The sequence below is a fragment of the Ammospiza nelsoni genome, chromosome 10 (genome assembly GCF_027579445.1).
Source record: "Ammospiza nelsoni isolate bAmmNel1 chromosome 10, bAmmNel1.pri, whole genome shotgun sequence".
Taxonomy (NCBI): domain Eukaryota; kingdom Metazoa; phylum Chordata; class Aves; order Passeriformes; family Passerellidae; genus Ammospiza; species Ammospiza nelsoni.
The window spans coordinates 26,720,864-26,735,173 of record NC_080642.1 but is presented as its reverse complement, the minus strand read 5'-3'; the positions used below and the strand labels follow the sequence as shown (position 1 = coordinate 26,735,173).

The following is a 14,310-nucleotide window of genomic DNA, read 5'->3' as shown; positions in this document are numbered from 1 at the left end:
TCCAAAAATTGTTCAACAACAACCGCCTTGGAAGAACTTGGGGGTCAAAATTCTGGAATGGATGATCTGTCACCAGGAGGTGCAATTTGTGCATTCTGTGAAGACAGTGAATGATGCTCAGAAATTTATAGGTGTCATCACTTGGTAACATCCATACTTGGGACTAACCGACCCACAGCTGTCTCCTCTGTATGATTTGTTGGAAGGAGACTCTGATCTAAAGTCACCTTGCACACTGACCCCTGAGGCGCCTAAGGCGTTGGAGGTGGTTCAGCAAGCTGTTTCGGCTTGCCGAGTTTATTGCATTGATCCCTCCGTTGATGTCACTGTGTTCAGCACCACTCCAGATTCGCATCCCACAGGTATCATTGGTCAATGGAGTGACAAATGGTCTGATTCCTTGCACATTTTGGAAGGGGTTTTCCTGCCCCATCAGCCTCAGAAGATGGCAACTGCATTGTTTGAGCTGATGCTCACTTGATAATCAAATGCCGGCAACAGCGTTTGCAATTGGTGAGTGCAGATCTTGCAAAGATCATACTCCCGGTGCAACGGGAGGATTTTGACTGGAGCTTTGCAAACAGTGTGTCCCTGCAGAGTGCTCTGGAAAACTTTTCAGGACAGATCATTGATCATCTGCCCAGTCATAGGCTACTGCATATGGTGAAATTCAGACAAATCTCTTTGTGGCCCAAAAATAGCCAGGAACACGTGCAAGGACCCACCGTCTTCACTGACGTTTCAGGGAGAACAGGAAAGGCCATTGTTAACTGGAGGGACGGATCAGAGTGGCAGGTTCTGGAAGGTCATGAGGATGGATCAGCCCAATTTGTTGAACTGAGTCCTGCTGTCATGGCATTTGAGAAATTTTCCCTGGAACCTTTCAACTTGGTCACAGATACTGCCTATGTGGCTGACATCGCACAGTGGTTGGGTCATTTGGTTTTCAAGGAGGTCAGTAATCCTGCCTTGTTTCATTTACTGAAGACCTTGTGCTGTGCCATTTAGGCCCAGGTTCATCCATTTTATGTTCTGCATGTGAGGAGTCACACCAATTTGCCAGGCTTTATAGTGGAAGGTAATGCAAGGGCTGACAAGTTGTCTAACCCAGCGTGGGTAGCGCCTCAGCCTGATACACATGCGCTGACCAAGGCATCCCATGGGTTTTTCCACCAGAATACACATACCTATCAGAAGTAGTTTCAACTGATGCCAACTGAGGCTCATGACATTGTTGAGTCATGTAATGACTGCCTTTGCCGGCAGAGGTAAACCCTGGAGGCCTTAGGGCCTTGGAGCTTTGGCAGACCAATGTCACCCAGATTGCCGAGTTTGGCCGGCTCAAGTATGTGCATGTCCTGGTGGACACGTTCTCCTCTGCGATGTGGCTTTGGCTCACACTGGGGAGAAGGCCCGTGATGTCCTCTCCCACTGGAGGCGGGCCTTTGCTGTTCTGGGCATACCTTCTGCTGTGAAAACCGACAATGGTCCTGCTTACGCATTGCAAAAGGTGCGGCAGTTCCTGCAGTTGTGGGGTGTCTCACACAAGTTTGGTATCCCTCATTCTCTGACCGGTCAAGGTATTGTAGAATGCCCTCATGGTATTCTGAAGCAGGTTCTTCAAAAACAAAAATGGGGAATGCAAGGTGAAACCCCCCACAGTCGGTTGGCAAAAGCTTTGTGCACAATCAGTCATCTCACTGTGCCACAGAACTCAAATAATCCTGTCATTTTGAATCACCATCTCTCATTGCAGGCTATGGACGAGGCACATCAGCCTTGAACAAAGGTTCTGGTGCAGAATTTAGTCACCAAACAGTGGGAAGGCCCCTATGAGCTTATCCCTTCGGGGAACAGGTATGCTTGTGTATCCACATACACTGGGGTATGCTGGGTACTGTGGGATCTCAGCACCTCAGGATGGAGGTGCAGAGTGGCCGAGAACACCCTTGGGGGGCTCGGGAGTCCTGGAATGTTGCCAGAAGTGTCTGGTGGCTGGACTTTGATCCAACACAGGAAATGACACCTGTATGAGGACTGGGAAGGTTTCACTGAGTGAATTGTGAAGGGATAAGTTAGTTAGAGTGTAAAACACAGGGTTTAAGATTTCTGTACAGGGGGGTCTAAAGAAGTAAGATGGAGGAATTGAGGCGTGTCCTGTTCTTCTTCTTCTTCTTCTTGGCCTCCATCTTCTGTAGTGATGGTGGCACTTTGAGATTGGTTATTACTAAAAGTGCACCGGTTAATAAAGGTAGAAGATATTGAAGAAAAATTATAAATATTGTATACGTAACTTCAAGTATAAAGATAAGTGACCGCCCCGGGGGCTCGCAGTGAGCCCATGGCTGGCTTGCTGTGCAGACCTCTGTCGAGCTGAAAGAAAATCTTTTAGATAAACAATTAATAAACACCGAGACCGAGACAAGATCAGAAGTCTCTCCTCGTCCTTTGAAGCGCCGGGCTGTCCAAAGCCACCCTGGGCCTTTCCAGGCCACCTAAACAACTGAGAAAGCAACAGGTACCTTTGAAATGTGTTCGCCCTGACCTGCGACCGCAGAGACAAAATCCAGCTGATGAGCAAGATGGAAACTGTGACCAACCTGAAAGGCATCAAGCGCTTGAATCATTGAGTGATGACTCGGATGCAGATGATGAGAGTGATCGCTCTGATGATTCCTCAACAAATGGACGCTAAACATTGTTCACGTTTTCTTTTTCATATTGTTCATTTTCTTTTCTTTTTTTCTTTTTTAAATGGAAAAGGGTGAGATGTCACCCTGGTTTTTTTTAAGATTTTCTAAGCCTTCTGATGTTGACATTCTTGTAGTGAACTTTCTGACACAACTTTCTGTAAATAACTCATTGTTTTGCATTCTTTTATGGAGGAGGAGAAAGTCGATGGACTGTTTGTTTGACCAGTGTCATTGGAGAGGTGTCACTGTCACCCTCCAATACGCTGTCACTTTTGGAAAACTATAAATGTTGGAGTCAGAAAATAAACTTCTCCTTTTTTCTTAACCTTGAGAACAATGGTGTGAGCTTGTGTTCTTTCGTGTCCTATAGTGACACTCCTGGGCCAGCGACTCCCTCTGAGTGGGGCCTCTCCCAGCCGGGAACTCTCCTGTTTGCTGCACTCGGGGATCCTGAAAAACGACAGAGCCTGGGCCGATCCCCCCACTTCTCCAGGCTCAGCCCTTTGCCCCCTGGGGAGATGGCAAAGGATCCACAGGGAGCATTTCCTGTCCTCAGGGGAATTGCTCACTGGTGCCTTGCACTGACTTTTTGTGTCTGTGTGGACACAGGAGTGCCTTTGCTGGGGAAATGTGGCAGAAATGCTGCTCTCTGAGGGGTTGGAGTGCCTGAGATAGCTGAGTCAGTCAGGCCTGTAAGGTTAAGTCAAAAGGTCTAAGTTAAGTTAAAGGCTGCTAAGAGTACTTTTGCTAAGTTGTTAAGTTAAAGTTATTAGCTAAGTTAAACATTTTTATGTGTTATTCCTCTATTAAATTGTTAAGACATAGGTTTTAAGTTTGGTCAAATAATGTTAAGTGCTGTTCTTTTCCTAGATTGTGAAGTTGAAGGTATCAGTTAAGTCCTGTTAAGTGTGACCTCTGATAAGCTTTTGGGCCATATTCCTTTTATCCTTGCCCTCACTGTCCTTGTGTTTCACACACACAGGGACAGTTCTTGCCTAATTTCTGGTTTGATTGCCTGGATTTGGTTTGGTTTTGTTATTGCTTTGTTTCCTTGGTGTTCCTGAAGTGTCCAGTCAGGAGCAGAGTGACTCTTGCCAAGGAACTTTGTGCTGCTATCCCTTAATATTAAATCTGGTTTTTGCTGTTCCCTTGCTGGGGATTTTTTCAGCGCTCTCAAGCTCTCATTGGTACCAGGGTGAAGGAGCCCTGGCCCAGGCTCTGGCCCTGGGGGACATGGGGACACTGCTGGGGGTCCCTTTCCCCTGTGCCACCCCCAGGGCCCCGTCCCCCCGTCCCCGTGTCAGGCTCTGGGGTCGATGTCGTGGAACATCCTCTGGGGGAGGCTGCGGGGCCAGGGCCAGGAGGACCCGGGGAGACAGGGGACCCCGCTGTGCACGAGCAGAGTTGGACTGCTCTGGGGGGAACTGTGAGGGGGGCCGGGGCAGAGTGACCTCCCCAGTGACCTCACACAGCCCCTGTGATGTCACACAGCATCCTGTGATGTCACACGGCCCCTGTGATGTCACAGACCCAACTCTGAGATGTCACGCTGTGATGTCATCCAGCTGCTCTGTTGTGGTAGTGTTCACAGGGGTCCCAGAATGAGGGAAGAGACGAGAATCTTGACTCCATGTTTCAAAAGGCTGATTTACTATTTTATGATATATATTATATTAAAAGAAATTATAAATTAAAACTATACCTAAAGAATAGAAGAAAGTAATTAATCAGAAGGCTAGCAAGGAGTAGAAAAGAATGGAATGACTATAAAATCTTGTGACTGACCAGAGAGTGCGAGACAGTCCTGTGATTGGCCATTAAGTAGAAACAACCACATGAGACCAATCAGAGATGTACCTGTTGCATTCCACAGCAGCAGATAATTATTGTTTACCTTTTGTTTCTGAGGACTCTCAGCTTCTCAGGAGAAAAATCCTGGCAAAGGATTTTTCATACAATATGTCCATGACACTCTATGATGTCACAGTAGACTCTGTGATATCAAAAAGTCACACTGTGACATCATAGTCTGTTTTATGATGTCATCACCAGTTCTGTGATGTTAATCAGTCACCCAGTGATGTCACAACCCACTCTCTGATGTCACAGAGACACCCTCTATGAGTCTGCACTATGGTGTCGCACCCTGCTCCATGACATCACAGCCAGCTCTGTGATGCTCTTTGACATCACAGCCTGCTCTATGATGCCATACAGCCATGCCATGATGTCACAGCCTGCTCTGTGATGTCCCACAATCCCCTGCATGTTGCTGTAGCAACCGATGAACTCACACAACAAACTCTGTGATGTCATAGCCCAATCTGTGACCTCACACATCCCACTCTGTGCTGTCACACAACCCCTTGCTGACATCACAGTTGCTCTGTGCCTCTATGACACAGCCACAGAGGTGCTGCTGTGACACAGCCCCCTCTGGGACATGCCACAGCCCCTGCCAGTGCTGAGCCCCTGTGAGCTCTGTCTGTGCCCTGCTGGTGTCCCTGAGGGGCCCTGGCAGTGCCCCAGCTCTGCTGGGCTGTGCACAGGAGCTGCTCCTGGCCAGAGCTGTCTCTCTGCAGCGCTGCCCTTGCCAGGAGCTGCCTCTGGGCCAGGAGCCCGGCCCAGCTCAGCAGCACAGACACAGCACAGAGACTTTAATGAGCCTCTGGGACTTTGGTGCGCTTTGCATCAGACACAGTCCCTCAGAGAGGGCTCACAAATTTTCTCAAGAACCCAATGTAAGATTGAAACACTGAAGATTCTTGTACTTTGAGTAGATCCCTGTGAGGCACAAGACTGACAAAGTGTCCCCAGGTTCCAGCTAGAGCAGAGAACTGGTGGCAGTGATGACAATTTGGGGCAAGCAGGGGAAAGGTGTTTCTGATGCTGAGAAAACCTGTGTCTCTGTCCCTGCAGGCCGTCGGCATCCCCCAGCTGCCCCACCTGGCTGGGCCCTTCCTTTGCTGACAGCTCTGACTCCTGCCTGCCCCTGCCTGCCCACACAAAGCCTTGGGCTGCTCCAGGCTCCTGCTGGGGGACGTGCTGCACCACAGCCCTGCCCTGGCAGGGAAATTCTTTTCTCCTGCTGTCCAGTCTGGGTCTTCCCAGCTGCCCTTGGAATTATTTCTTTCTTTCTCTGGCTGTCCTCTACTATGTCAAAAAGATCCAACATCTCTGAAACCACCCTTCAATCCCTCCCAGGGCTCTCCTCTGCTGTCTTCAGTCTCCACCCCACTGAGCACAGAGCTCCTGTGTCTCTATACAGTGGTCAAGTGCCTGAGGCCAGGAGCACCTGGACAAGAGGGACAGTTTTTTTCCATAGGAAGGAAACCTCAGAGCACCAGGGTTTGAAGGCAGATGAGAAGCAGTCATCAGAGGCCAAGGCCAGCCAGATCTGTCTCTCCTTGCAGCTTTTGTCTGAAAGCAACCTTCAATATACGGGGAGTTTTTGGGGTGGAATTCTATTTCAGCCACGGGTTCCTGGACTGGAATGACAGTTCTCCATGGGAAGAAAAGGGCAGAGCCCCAGTGTTTCAAAGGCTGATTAGAGGCGGCCCCAAGGAGGCCAAGACCAGCCAGAGCTGTTGTCAGGAATACTTTGACAGACAGAATTTGGAAGGCCAAATCCACTTTTGTCTGTGGGCATCTGGACAAGAAGGACAGTTCCACGGGAATGAAAGTACAGAGCCCCAGAGTTTCAAAGCCAGATGAGAGCTGGATCCTCAGGAAGCCAAGGGAACCTGGATAGTCCGGGCAGCTTTTGTCTGGGAGCTATCCTTGGATATAAGGAATTTCAGAGGCTGATTCTCAATTTTGTCCATGGATGCCTGGACTTGAGAGATGGTTTTTTCCATGAGAAGAAAAGCACAGGTCCCCAGTGTTTTGAAAGCAGATGAGAGGTGATCCCCAGGAGGCCAAGGCCAGAACAGAGTGGATTGTGTGAAGTCACAGATTGGGCTATGACATCACAGAGTTTGTTGTGTGAGGTCATTGAACAGTTACACAATAATAGAGGGGACTGTGTGACATAACAGAGCAGACTGTGACATCATGGCATGGCTGTATGTCATCATAGAGCAGGCTGTGAGGTGAAAGTGTGTGCTGTGCCATTACAGAGTGTCAGTATGACATCACAGAGAGGGTTTTATGACATCATTGAGGTGGTAGTGACATCACACAGCTGTCTATGACATCATAGAGTAGGGTGTGAGGCCATAGAGCAGATCCTACCATCATAGAACGTGGCTCTGTGACATCAGAGAATGGGTTGTGACATCACTGGCTGGCTGTAAAATCATAGAGCAGGCTGTGAAATTACAGGACAGATTCTGACATCACATGGTGACTCTCTGATATCACAGAGTCTTCTGTGACATCACAGTGCTGCTGCATAACATTCCAGGATGACATCCCAGAGTTGGCTCTGTGACATCACAAGGGTGCTGTGTGATGTTCCAGAGTAGTCTGTGACATCACATGAGACTGTGTGACATCACAGGGGCTGTGTGAGGTCACTGGGGAGGTCACTCTGCCCCGGCCCCCCTCACAGTTCCCGCAGAGCAGTCCAACTCTGCTCATGCACAGCAGGGTCCCCTGTCCCCCCAGGTCCCCCTGTCCCCGTCCCCGCAGCCTCCCCCAGAGGATGTTCCACGAGATCGACCCCAGAGCCTGACACGGGGACGGGGGGATGGGGCACTGGGGGTGGCACAGGGGAAAGGGACCCCCAGCAGTGTCCCCATGTCCCCCAGGGCCAGAGCCTGGGCCAGGGCTCCTTCACCCTGGTACCAATGAGAGCTTGAGAGCGCTGAAAAAATCCCCAGCAAGGGATCAGAAAAAAACAGCAAAAATTTAATATTAAGGGATAGCAGCACAAAGTTCCTTGGCTAGAGTCACTCTGCTCCTGACTGGACACTTCAGGAACACCAAGGAAACAAAGCAATAACAAAACCAAACCAAATCCAGGCAATCAAACCAGAAATTAGGCAAGAACTGTCCCTGTGTGTGTGAAACACAAGGACAGTGAGGGCAAGGATAAAAGGAATATGGCCCAAAAGCTTATCAGAGGTCAAACTTAACAGGACTTCACTTAACCTTAACTGATACCTTCAACTTCACAATTTAGGAAAAGAACAGCACTTAACACTATTTAACCTAACTTATCACCTATGACTTAGCAATTTAATAGAGGAATAACACTTAAAAATGTTTAACTTAGCTAATAACTTAAACTTAACAACTTAGACAAAGAACAGCCTTTAGGAGCATTTAACATAGCTAAGACCTTGTGATTTAACCTCACTTACAGGCCTGATTGACTCAGCTATCCAAGGCACTCAAGCCCCTCAGAGAGCAGCATTTCTGCCACATTTCCCCAGCACAGGCACTCCTGTGTGCACACAGACACAAAGAGTCAGTGCAAGGCACCTGTGAGCAATTCCCCTGAGGGCAGGAAATGCTCCCTGTGGATCCTTTGGCATCTCCCCAGCAAAGGGCAAAGGGCTGAGCCTGGAGGAGTGGGGGGATCGGCCCAGGCTCTGTCATTATTCAGGGATCCCCGAGTGCAGCAAACGGGAGAGTTCCAGGCTGGGAGAGGCCCCACTCAGAGGGAGTGGCTGGCCCAGGAGAGCTCCAAGGGCTCCTTTTGGAGCGCTGTTTGCAGGGCCCCACGAGAGGGGCTTCAGTCCCAGCAATGGCTCATCCTGGCTGCACTTGGCATCAACAGCTTACTTTGGCAGTGTGAGAACAGGGATGTTGTGCCACTGAGGGAACAAAAACAGTTCCCAGGGCTGCTCCTCCAGAAACCAGGAGCTGGTGGGGCAGCAGCAGTGCCTGGAGCAGACAGTGTTTGTGATGAGCTGCAGAGGAGCTGAGCCCAGGGGCTGTTGGCCCAGGCCGAAGCCCAAGGAGCATTTCTCAGCTGGCAGGGCGGCCTGAGAATGGAAGGGGGAATGCAGCAGCACAGGGCCCATGGAACCAAGGGACCATTGTGACACTGTGGGGCTTTGTGAGACCAAGGGACCAGTGTGACACTGTGGGGCCTTGTGAGACCAAGGGACCATTGTGACACTGTGGGGCCTCATGGAATCATGGAGGGCGCTTTGACATTTCTGGGCCTCATGGAACCAAGGGGACTGTACTGATGCTGTGTGGCTCCATGGAATGTAGAGATTATTGTGACACTGAGAGGCCTTATAGAACTTTGGAGGACATTATGACACTTTGGGGTGTCGCGGAACCGGGGGGCCATTGTGGCACTGCAAGACCTCATGGGCCAAAGGTCCATTGTGACATTGCAATCATGAAATGATGAAGACACCATTAAGACACTTCCACAGCCTCATGGAACCAAGGGGCCATTGTCACACTGAGGGCTCTCGTGGAATCATGGAGACCATTGTGACACTACGAGGCCCCAGGGAATAAGCAAAGCATCATAACACTTTGAGGCCTCATGGAACTAGTGAGACCAATGTGACCCTGGGGGTCCCCACAGAACCAAGAGGACCATTGTGATACTGTGGGGCCTTGTGACACCAAGAGGTCCTTTGTGACACTGCAGGGCTGCATGGAACCAAAGCTCCAGGGTGGCACAAAGAGGCCTCCAGTCATCATTGGTCCATTGTGACACTGTGGAGCCAAAGGAGACGATTGTGACACTGCAAACCCCCAGGGTCCAAAGGTCCATTGTGACATTGCAGTGCTCATGGAATAGAGGAGTGATGTGACATTGTGGGGCCTGGAGAACCACGGAGACCATTGTGACACTGCAAGGCCTCATGGAATTGTTGGGACCATTGTGACACTTCATGGCCTTCTAGAACCTAGGGGACCATTGTGACACTGTGGGACCCTATGCAAACAAGTCACCATTGTGGCACTGTGGGGCCTCATGAATCCAAAGCAGCATTGTGGTACTATAGGGCCCCACAAAACCAAGGGACCACAGGACAGCTCTGGCTGGTTTGGCCTCCCAGGGGCCGCCTGACTGGTCCAGCTGACCTTGGCATGTTGAGGGTCTCTTCTCATCTGCTGCTGAAACACTGTGATTCCATGCTTTTCTTGCCATGGGAAAGAACTCTCCTCCTCCTCCAGACACCCATGGCCAGAATTAAGGTTTCACCTCCAAATTTCCTTATTTCCAGAGATTGTTCCCATAGGAATATTGCCAGGACAAGTCTGGCTGACAATTTTTTTCACAAGGATCACCTCTCATCGGTCCTCGAAACACTGAGGAAGGCTCTGTGCTTTCCTTGCTATGGGAAAGAACTGTCCTGCTTCTCCAAGCACTCATGGCCAAGACTGGGCTTCCACCTCTAAAATTCCCTGTGTTCAAAGAATGGTCCCAGAAAAAATCTGCTCTTACTGACAAGTCTGGCTGGCCTTTACCCAGTGAGGCTCTTGCCTGCCTTCCAAACACTGGGGCTCTGTGCTATGGAATAGAACTGTCCTTGCCCAGGTGCCCATGGACAGAATTAGGATTTCCACCCCCAACATTGTCCATTGTGAAAGACTGGAGGAGATTTTTGGCTGAAAACATTTCATGTGTGGGGGAGGAAGGGGCAGGTCCAGACTTGCCCTGCTCTGGAACCCCAGCCCTGCCCTGCTCTGGAACCCCAATCCCCTTAGAGCCTCTATGCAGCCCAGCAGTGGCTGCCAGTCCCTGGCACAGCACAGGCAATGCTCCACAGCCACCCCTGCAGCCCCCAGCCCAGCTCCTGAGGGACCAAATGAGCCCAAGGCCCACCTGGGGGAAGGGCCCAGGGAAACCAAGGGGTATTAAAGGCTGACCACAAGGCAAGCACACATCTTGACCCTACCTCCTCTTGGAATTTCCGTCTGAGCAGTGCTGGAATCCAGGAGTTGGTAGCTGTGTGTGTGCTTCTCTAAATCTTATGTTTTTCTCTCTTTCTGTGTCTTCTTCTTCTTCTGTTTCTGTGCTCCTGCAAATTTTGATTAACATTAAATTGAACAGGCTTAGAGTTTATGAAGTTGAATGGGCCAAGTCAATGCCTTGAGAAGTGTTTATTGTTGATTGAATATCTGTCATAGTCTGACGTGAGAAGAATTTTTAAAAGTAGTACAAAAGTTTTTGTGTAACTGACAACCTGTTAAACCACTAAGATACTGAACACACCACTGTGAAACACATATGTTAAAAATCCTCAGGAACCTCCTCTTTCTTGTCCAGTCAACAAAGAAGCAGTGGGCCCTGGCCCTGGCCTGCATCTGAACCAAACCAAAGCAAACCAAACCAAACCAAATCAAACTAAACCAAACCAAATCAAACCAAACCAAGCAAGAGCCCCTTCTCCCCTCCCCAGGCTGCGCCCTCCCCATCGGCCTCATTCTAACCATACTAAACCCCAACAACTACCAAACAGGGAAACAGAAGAGGCCACAAAACCCCAACCAGAACAAAACCAGCCACAGCTATTAAAATCTTACCATCAAGTGTCGTGGGTTGACAGCCTTTATCCCAATATCGTGTGTTGTGTCTGGCAGCTGTGCCTTTTCTCTCTTCCCCCCCCCCGGCCGTCTTGCTGCGGCGGGGCGGGGAAGAGAGGAGGGAGGGTTTGACCAGGCCATTTTGCTTTTGGCTTTTGCTGCTTGGCTTGGCTAGCCGCTTTGCTTGCTTGCTTTCTGCTTTTTGTGCTGTTTTTTTTCCTTTTCTCTTGCTCCCTCTTTCTTACCCTCCCCTGAAGATACTGGACCGGCTCCAGACCTGACCTGAGAGCTCCAGGACACCCGAAGCTTGCAGAGAAGCGCCGCGCCCTCTCAACACACAGTCTGTTTTTTTGTTTTCTTTTCTTTTCTTGTGTTGGGGAGTGTTCTTTTGTTACTTGTAAATAAATAGGTTTTGTTTTCCACTTTGCTCCTCCGAGAAATTCCTTCCCGAACCCGGTGTTGGGGGAGGGGTGGTTGGAGGTTTGTTTTGTTTTGGGGGGCTCCCTTTTGGAGATTTCCCCTAATTTGTCCTAAACCAGGACAATATACTTTTTGGTGCGTTGGCCGGGAAACGGAGGCCAAAAAACAGTGGAAAAAAACCCTATAACAATAATATTTTGGTTTTGGCTATTTTGTGGGCATATTGGTGATTCATAATGTCATTTGGAGTGGAAGCTTGCCGGTCGTTCTGGTCCCTAGGGGTTTTTGAAGTTTTAATACTTTTGTGGTCCCTAGGGTTATTTCCTTACCCAAAAATAGCTCTGATGTTGGCCCTAATAAGTAGCTTTTGTAAGCGGGGGGCACTAACCAGAATAGTCATTGTGCTGGTCTTATGTGTGATGATGTGTCGGATAAAAATGCTGGACTTTATTTCAGGAATGTATGGACTGTTATTATGGTTGTTTACTCAGTTTGTTTGGGGAGAAGAAGGGGAAGGGGCTTTTCAGCCTTTGTCTTCCTTCTTGTCCTCCAAATTGTTGACATCTCTATTAGAAAATACTGAATTTCCCCTGAGTTTGAAAGAAACCATCTTTCTGGCATTTAATTTATTAAGCCTTTTCTATACTGTCTGGAGTGTGTATAAAATGAAGACTGAGATTTCTAGAGGGGTTAGAGACACTCCTGACTTAGGAGTAAAACAAAGCAGGAAAAATCTTGACTGGAGTGGGAAATGGGAGGACATGGGCCAGACTTTAAAGGAATTTTCTGATCCTATAGACTGGGACTTTCCATCTGATCAAATTCAGAATCCAGTCGAGGTGGCAAAGTATTTGAGGGAGAAGTGCCATGGTAATACTAAGGAAGAAAGGATTACTGCAGTGAGCTGGGCCTTGGCATTTGTTTACCGTACTCTGCTAGATACTGTGGAGCAGCAGATAGCAGAAAGGGAACAGGGAGGTAAGTTAGTTACTACCCCAGTGACCCAGGCTGCAGCTAACATCCCAGGCTCCAGGCTAGCAGCTGAATCAGACAGTAGGCCCCAAACCATGGCTGTTGCAGCTAATACAAGAGGTGGAAAGTGTAAAGGCAAGACTGATCGAAAGGTGGAGGATGATGAGGATGATGATGCAGGAGAAGTACCCTCACCAAAATCAGAGGCCACATCAAGGGGCACAGAATCTGGAGCTAATATTGACTCCTTTTCTCTGAAGGACCTCAGAGGCCTAAGAAAGGATTACAGACGACAACCTGACGAATCTATAATTAGTTGGTTAGTCCGCCTTTGGGATGCTGCAGGGGAGGTTACGATTTTGGATGGTACTGAAGCGAGGCATTTGGGATCCCTGTCACATGATCCTGTCATCAATCAAGGTATGATGAGGGGGGCTAACCCTCACAGCCTCTGGGAACGGGTCCTAAGAAGCGTAGCAGAACGATACCTGTGTACGGATGATCTCTATATGCAGCAGACATGGTGGAAGACCATAGAACAGGGGATCCAACGCCTGAGAGAGATGGCGGTGGCAGAGCTCATTTTCTCAGATGATACAACAACTAGGAATCCGGACCTGGTACCATGCACACCTGTAATGTGGAGGAAACGTGTGCGACTTGGGCCACCTGAATACGCTTCTGCCCTAGCAATAATGAAGCGGGATGATACATATGAGACTGTGCTCGATATGGCAAAGAAGCTTCGAGCGTATGCAGATGCTGTGCATGGCCCAACTCATGCCAGAATTGCAGCAGTGGAAACCCGACTGCAGAAACTAGAGGATAAAATTGAGGAGAATCATAAGAAACTCCAAGAAGAGATTAAGGAGGACCTTATTCAAATCTCAGCTGTACAAATTAGAGGTCCTGGTGTCCAACGCTGGCGCTCCTTTGATGGGGAGAGAAGGTACATCCCACAGGCTGAGTTATGGGCTTTCCTGCGTGAGTCTGGAGAAGACATGAGGAGATGGGATGGAAAACCCACCGCTGTTTGGCACAACGGGTGCGTGATTTGAAGAAAAGAGAAAGTATCACCAAAAGGATAGCAGCTCCGGTCGCTCGTAGCCGAGATGTTAAGTATAATGATGACGATGACATGTCTGATCCCCTTGAAGGAACTTCTAAGGCATATGCCCAAGGAAAGAAGGACAATCTGGCTTAGAGGGGCCCTGCCTCCAGCCAGGAAGAGGCACGGGAGAACTGGGTTTTTTGGAAGGTGTGGATCAGATGGCCTGGCACATCAGAGCCACAAGACTATGAAGCGTTGGTTGACACTGGATCACAGTGTACCTTAATGCCATCGGAACACGTGGGGACAGAACCTGTTTCCATTGCTGGAGTGACAGGAGGATCACAACAGTTGACTTTGTTGGAAGCTGAGGTGAGCTTGACTGGGAAGGAATGGCAGGAACACCCGATTGTGACTGGTCCAGAGGCTCCGTGTATTTTGGGCATAGACTTCCTCCGGAATGGCTATTACAAAGATCCCAAGGGATTCAGGTGGGCTTTTGGAATAGCTGCAGTGGAGATAGAGGGTATTAAACAATTGAATACCTTGTCTGGACTATCAGAGAACCCATCTGCAGTAGGACTCTTGAAGGTAGAGGAGCAGCGAGTGCCAATTGCCACCTCAACAGTGCACCGCAGGCAGTACCGGACGAATCGAGATGCCGTGATCCCCATCCACAAAATGATCCGAGAGCTGGAGAGCCAAGGGGTGGTCAGTAAAACCCAC

At 49.3% G+C, this 14,310-nt stretch overlaps 1 pseudogene; it reads left to right on the top strand.

Moving 5' to 3' along the window:
* Positions 1-14,310, top strand: part of LOC132077835 (zinc finger protein 208-like) — a 403,462-nt pseudogene that overhangs the window by 83,215 nt on the left and 305,937 nt on the right.